Here is a 6,586-nt window from a genome sequence, read left to right as displayed (position 1 = left end):
ATTGAAGAACATAAAGAGCTGTCATACACACACATATATATTTATTTACTATATGAAATATTCAGGGACAGGAAGACTCAGTATAATAAAGATGGCCGTTCGTTTGATATTAGTCTATAAACTCAATGTTATTTCAATAAAAATCTTTTTAAAAATATTTAATTGAAGTATAGTTGATTTACAATGTTGTATCTGTTTTGGGTATACAGCACAGTGATTCAGTTTTATATATATATATGCACATATTTTAGATTCTTTTCCTGTATAGTTTATTACAAAATATTGAGTAGAGTTTCCTGTGCTATACAGTAGGTCTCTGTTGGTTATCTGTTTTATATATTTTATATATAGTAACGTGGATATGTTAGTCTCAACCTCCTAATTTTCCCTCCTTCCCCCTTTCCCCTTTGGTAGCCATAGTTTGTTTCCTATGTGAGTCTCTTTCCATTTTGAAAATAAACTAAATATATCTTTTTTTTTGATTTCCCACATAAGTGATATCATATGATATTTGTCTTTCTCCATTTGCTTTATTGCACTTAGTATGATAATATCTGTGTCCATCCATGCGGCCCCAACAGTATTGTTTCATTCTTTGCTATGGCTGAGTAATTGTATATCTGTACCACCTCTTCTTCATCTGTTCCTCTGTTGATGGATATTTAGATTGCTATCAGCCAAATGAGATTTTATCTTTCCCTGTCTTCTTAGACTTATTTGCACAACTTACTCTAGTGGTGAACTTGAAATCAGATGAATAGAAAAATTGAATCCTACATGTACCACTGGGCAGGTGTGGCATTTTGAGCATTTGCTTTCCATGTGTCAAAAAAAAGAGGGGTACCTATTTCATGGGACTAATGTTGAGATTCAATGAGACAACCTACGTAAACCACAAGTACCAGGAACATAGGAAGCACTCAGTAAACTATGACACTTTTATCCATGTACACACCTCCTGGCAAAGGACAGGCGTCCTCTTTGCTTAGCAGAACCTCGGGGTGGGAGCATATGTCTTCAGCAGATACAGTTTCTCTCTGGTGAGTTTCATTTTATGATCTCGATTGCAGGTGTTAATTAGTTACCATTTATTTGCAGTCCCAGGCACTTCTGGCCCCAGGGTGTCAAGTGAGCAAGACTGGAGCGTCAAGCCCTAGGTTTGAAGGGGCCTGTACCTTTGCAGTTAAAAGACAGATTATGCAATCCTTGGGGCAAGGTCCGTGTTTTATTTTCTGTACTTGCCCTGATGTTTGGCGCACAGTAGGCTGTTGGTGATCATGTTGAGTGAAATACAGTAAAAATGCCATTTTTTTTAATGTTTTACATGTAGTGATATGCTCTGAGTTCAGTGAGGGCATTTTACAAATCAACCAGTAGAGAAAGCAGTGTGAATACTGAAAGAAGAAGGCCATCGGCAGGTGGAAAGAGGGACAGCGCTCCCTGAAGTGTTTCAGACATGCTCTAGCTTCATGAAAGCCCAGGCCAGACCTGCTCAGGACTAAGACTGGAGGCTGCCAACATCCTCTCACCCCGTCTCCTTCTCCGGAGTGTCCTCTCCCAACTGCTTCCTCCACTTTCTGCTCTCTTGTGAGACACCTGGTCCTTCTCCTTCACCCACGTAGTTCTGCCCTCAGGTTAATCTCCAAAACACCTGCCTTTGCTGTACCTTCAGGGAATCAGCCTGTTCCCTGGGGATTAGAAGCTTTTAGAGGAAGAGTTGGCAAATCTTTTTCTGAAAAGGTCAAAGGGTAAATACTTCAGGCTGTACAGATCCTGTAGTCTCTGTGGCAACTATTCAAATCAGCTCTTGCAGCTGGAAGGCAGCCAAAGACCTGAGCATAAAGGAGTGAGTGTGACCATGTCCCCAAAACACTTTGTTAACAAAAATATGTAAAGGGGCATAACTTACTGACCCCTGAGTTTTAGAGAATTGACTCCTCAAGATGGTGGAGAGCAGTTCAGTTCAGTCGCTCAGTCATGTCCAACTCTTTGCGACCCATGGACTGCAGCATGCCAAGCTTCCCTGTCCATCACCAACTCCCAGAGTTTACTCAAGCTCATGTCCATCGAGTCGGTGATGCCATCTAACCATCTCATCCTCTGTTATCCCCTTCTCCTCCTGCCTTCAATTTTTCCCAGCATCAGGGTCTTTTCAAATGAGTCAGTTCTTCACATCAGGTGGCCAAAGTACTGGAGTTTCAGCTTCAGCATCAGTCCTTCCAATGAATATTCAGGACTGATTTCCTTTAGGATGGACTGGTTGGATCTCCTTGCAGTCCAAGGGACTCTCAAGAGTCTTCTCCAAGGCCACAGTTCAAAAGCATCAGTTCTTCAGTGCTCAGCTTTCTTTATAGTCCAACTCTCACATCCATACATGACTACTGGAAAAACCATAGCCTTGACTAGACACACCTTTGTTGGCAAAGTAATGTCTCTGCTTTTTAGATGCTGTCTAGGTTGGTCATGACTTTCCTTCCAAGGAGCAAGCATCTTTTAATTTCATGGCTGCAGTCACCATCTGCAATGATTTTGAAGCCCCCCAAAATAAAGTCTGTCACTGTTTCCACTGTTTCCCCATCTACTTGCCATGAAGTGATGGGACTGGAGACTATGATCTTAGTTTTCTGAATGTTGAGCTTTAAGCCAACTTTTTCACTCTCTTCTTTCACTTTCATCAAGAGGCTCTTTAGTTCCTCTTCACTTTCTGCCATAAGGGTGGTGTCATCTGCATATCTGAGGTTATTGATATTTCTCCCAGCAATCTTGATTCCAGCTTGTGCTTCCTCCAGCCCAGCGTTTCTCATGATGTACTCTGCATAGAAGTTAAATAAGCAGGGTGACAATATACAGCCTTGACGTACTCCATGGTGGAGATGGAGATGGTGATAACAGTTATAACAGAAAAAACAGCAGCAGCAACTGACAAGTATTGACCTGTATCCAAATATAGTTTTTATTGTGGCCTGGGCCACTATTCATTTAATCTTGAGAATAATTCTATGAAGTAGGCACTATCTATCCCCATTTTATAGACTGAGAAACTGTATACATACACAATGGAATATTACTCAGCCATAAATAGAATTAAATAATGCCATTTGCAGAAACAAGGATGAACCTAGAGAGTATCACATTAGGTACAGTAAGACAGACAGAGAAAGACAAATATCACATGAGATTGCTTATATGGGGGAACTAAATAAAGATACAAATGAGCTTATTTACAAGACAGAACTAGACTCCCAGACATAGAAAGCAAACTTAATGGTTACCAAAGGGAAAAGGGAGGGAGGGATAAATTAGCATTTGGGATTAACAGATACACACTGCTCTCCACATCCAAGCGGGCTTTCCATAGGCTTTCATCTTGATTTCAGCTTTTCCTCCTCTATCGGATCTAAAGAAGATATTGTCACCCACATTTTATAGTGTGAGGAAGACAGACAAGAAGCTTACTTCATTTTTTCCCAATTCCCTTCCTATTTATTGAATCCTCATACAATACTTGAAATTGAAGCAGACTCAGCTGAGAGCTCTAGGATTGCCCACTGATTTTAGGAAAAGTCTCTAACTCCTGCTGATAACAAGGGTTATCACTCTCCAAGAGGTCAAGTTGGACCATGACATGTGGGAGGAGAGACTAAATTCACGAGAATTGTTGATTAAAGGGAAAATAAAAAGAGGGGGAGAAATAAACTGGGAGATTGGGATTGACAGACACACTCTATTATATATGAAATAAATAGCTAATAAGGACCTACTGAACAGCACAGGGAACTCTACTCAGTACTCTGGAATGAGCTACAGGCAAAAGGAACCTAAAAAAGAGTGAATATATGTATAACTGATTCACTTTGCTATACAGCAGAAAGTAATGAAACATTGTAAATCAACTATACTCCAATAAATAATTTTTAAAAAATAAAGGGAGGGTACTATTGGGATGGGCTTTTCTCTGAAAGGAAATATGACTCTCAAGAGGAAGAGGTCTAGCTAGTTTCTACTGTCAAAGGATAAAACAAAAACAATGTAATGAATTTGATGTCCTTTAAGGGGAAACAATTGATGGCCCGGGGGAGTAGAGGGTGTCACAGGTCTCCCGAGGGATTTGGGGCATGCGTTTCATAGAGCATTTGAAGAAGTGATCAGAAACAAAGGCATAACTGGCTGGGGTTGCATATCTGACCTAATTTAGGAAGATCAAGAAGCAAGGAAACAAGCATTGACCCCAGAGTCGGCTTGGCATTTGGGGACTGACCTGAATAGATTTTCTGTTTGTCATTAAGCAGAGAATTCACGAGAAAATGAAAGCTTGTTTGGCTGATGTATTGCCCTGGGCAGCAGTGGGTCCATCCCGAGCCTAGAAATGTATTTCAACACTACTATCCCTGAAGTCAGGAGACAAAGAAACAGGCTAAAATTTCAGAAAAGACACTCAGTTGTTGGAGGCAAAGCCTTTCCTGATGATCTGAGGATTCTTGGATCCTGCTGTGTTTCAAGGAGTCAGACAGCATTAGCCACAGAGAATAATGCCAGAGCCGCCAGCTGGAGGGGGAGGCAAGTGTGAACAGATGAAATTCTTCAGAAAGAGATGATGATGGAAAAGGAATAGGTGGGGCCTTGCTTGGGGATTTTTCTTTGTCCTGGGAAATCATTCAGTTTTGAGGTCATCTAATGGAAGCAAGATGATGGTAAGTCGGATGTCTCACTTGATCCAGAGAACCAGAGTCTCAGCCTTCTTAGAAAACAATTGAGAATTGCCATCTCATTTCCCTTTGAAAACCACAACATTGTTTTTGGTACAGTGAATTCTGCTATGCAAGGGGCCAGCAGGTCCATTCAGACCAATTACATTATCTGCCACTTGAACAGGAATCTGAGTTAACACCAGGGAAAGGTAAGGGGAAGGCCTCCATAGGAGCATTATGGGAGGTTTCAGGGATAATTGGTCAAAGTCAATCAGGAGGCTTCATAAATTAGCAACTGGTCTGTTTACGTTCCTAGGTTGAATCAAAATTTTCAAAATAAGTTGATCTCATTATCAGTGGGGAAGATGGCAGTGGCAGCCACTTTTCACAGCAATGTTCACTAATGAGAACAGCTTTGCACGCACAGGCAAGCAGGAACATCAGTCACTGATGCCCTGTGAATAGATGGACTACATCAAGGGTTCCCAAGGCCGGGGGCCACAGCCTGGTTCGGAACTGGGCTGCAGAGCAGGAGGTGAGCAAAGGGCAAGCGAGCTAAGCTTCAACGTATATTTACAGCCACTCCTCATCTTGTTCTCCCATAACCCTCAGATGAGACTGTCTAGTTGCAGGAAAACAAGCTCAGGGCTCCCATTGAGTCTGCCTTATGGTGAGTTGTGTAATTATCTCATTAGATGCCACACTGTAATAATAATAGAAACAGAATGCACAAAAAATGTAATGCACTCAAATCATCCCCAAACCATCCCCTCCTTAGTCTGGAAAAACTCTTCCGTGAAATGAGTCCCTGGTGCCAAAAACATTAGGGAATGCTGGGCTACATGATGGCACATCAGGAAAGGAAGAAAACTAGCCATCCCTTCATTTTCCAGTTGAATTTCTGGGAAGAGCAGTTTGTAACCCCCTACAAATTTTCCTACCTTGAATGGCATTTCTTGCTATTCAAATAACAGCAATGATTTGATAACAATCAGATGACGTTTTAGGCATTTATTACCTGGCAGGCATGGTGACAACAAACTCTGGAAAATTCTTAGAGAAATGGGAATACCAGACAACCTGACCTGCCTCCTGAGAAATCTATGTAGGTCAGGAAGCAACAGTTAGAACTGGACATGGAACAACAGACTGGTTCCAATTAGGGAAAGGAGTACTTCAGGGCTGTATATGTCACCCTGCTTATTTAACTTCTATGCAGAGTACATCATGAGAAAGGCTGGACTGGAAGAAACACAAGCTGGAATCAAGATTGCCAGGAGAAATATCAATAACCTCAGATATGCAGATGACACCACCCTTATGGCCAAAAGTGAAGAGGAGCTAAAAAGCCTCTTGATGAAAGTGAAAGAGGAGAGTGAAAAAGTTGGCTTAAAACTCAACATTCAGAAAACTAAGATCATGGTCTCCAGTCCCATCACTTCATGGGAAATAGATGGGGAAACAGTGGAAACAGTGACAGACTTTATTTTGAGGGGCTCCAAAATCACTGCAGATGGTGACTGCAACCATGAAATTAAAAGATGCTTGCTCCTTGGAAGGAGAGTCATGACCAACCTAGATAGCATATTCAAAAGCAGAGACATTACTTTGCCAACAAACTTTGTCTAGTCAAAGCTCTGGTTTTTCCAGTAGTCATGTATGGATGTGAGAGTTGGACTATAAAGAAAGCTGAGCACTGAAGAATTGATGCTTTTGAACTGTGGCCTTGGAGAAGACTCTTGAGAGTCCCTTGGACTGCAAGGAGATCCAACCAGTCCATCCTAAAGGAAATCAGTCCTGAATATTCATTGGAAGGACTGATGCTGAAGCTATAACTCCAGTACTTTGGCCACCTGATGTGAAGAACTGACTCATTTGAAAAGACCCTGATGCTGGGA

Source organism: Capricornis sumatraensis, chromosome 22 (assembly GCF_032405125.1).
Source record: "Capricornis sumatraensis isolate serow.1 chromosome 22, serow.2, whole genome shotgun sequence".
Lineage (NCBI taxonomy): Eukaryota > Metazoa > Chordata > Mammalia > Artiodactyla > Bovidae > Capricornis > Capricornis sumatraensis.
Note: the sequence above shows the minus strand (reverse complement) of the source record.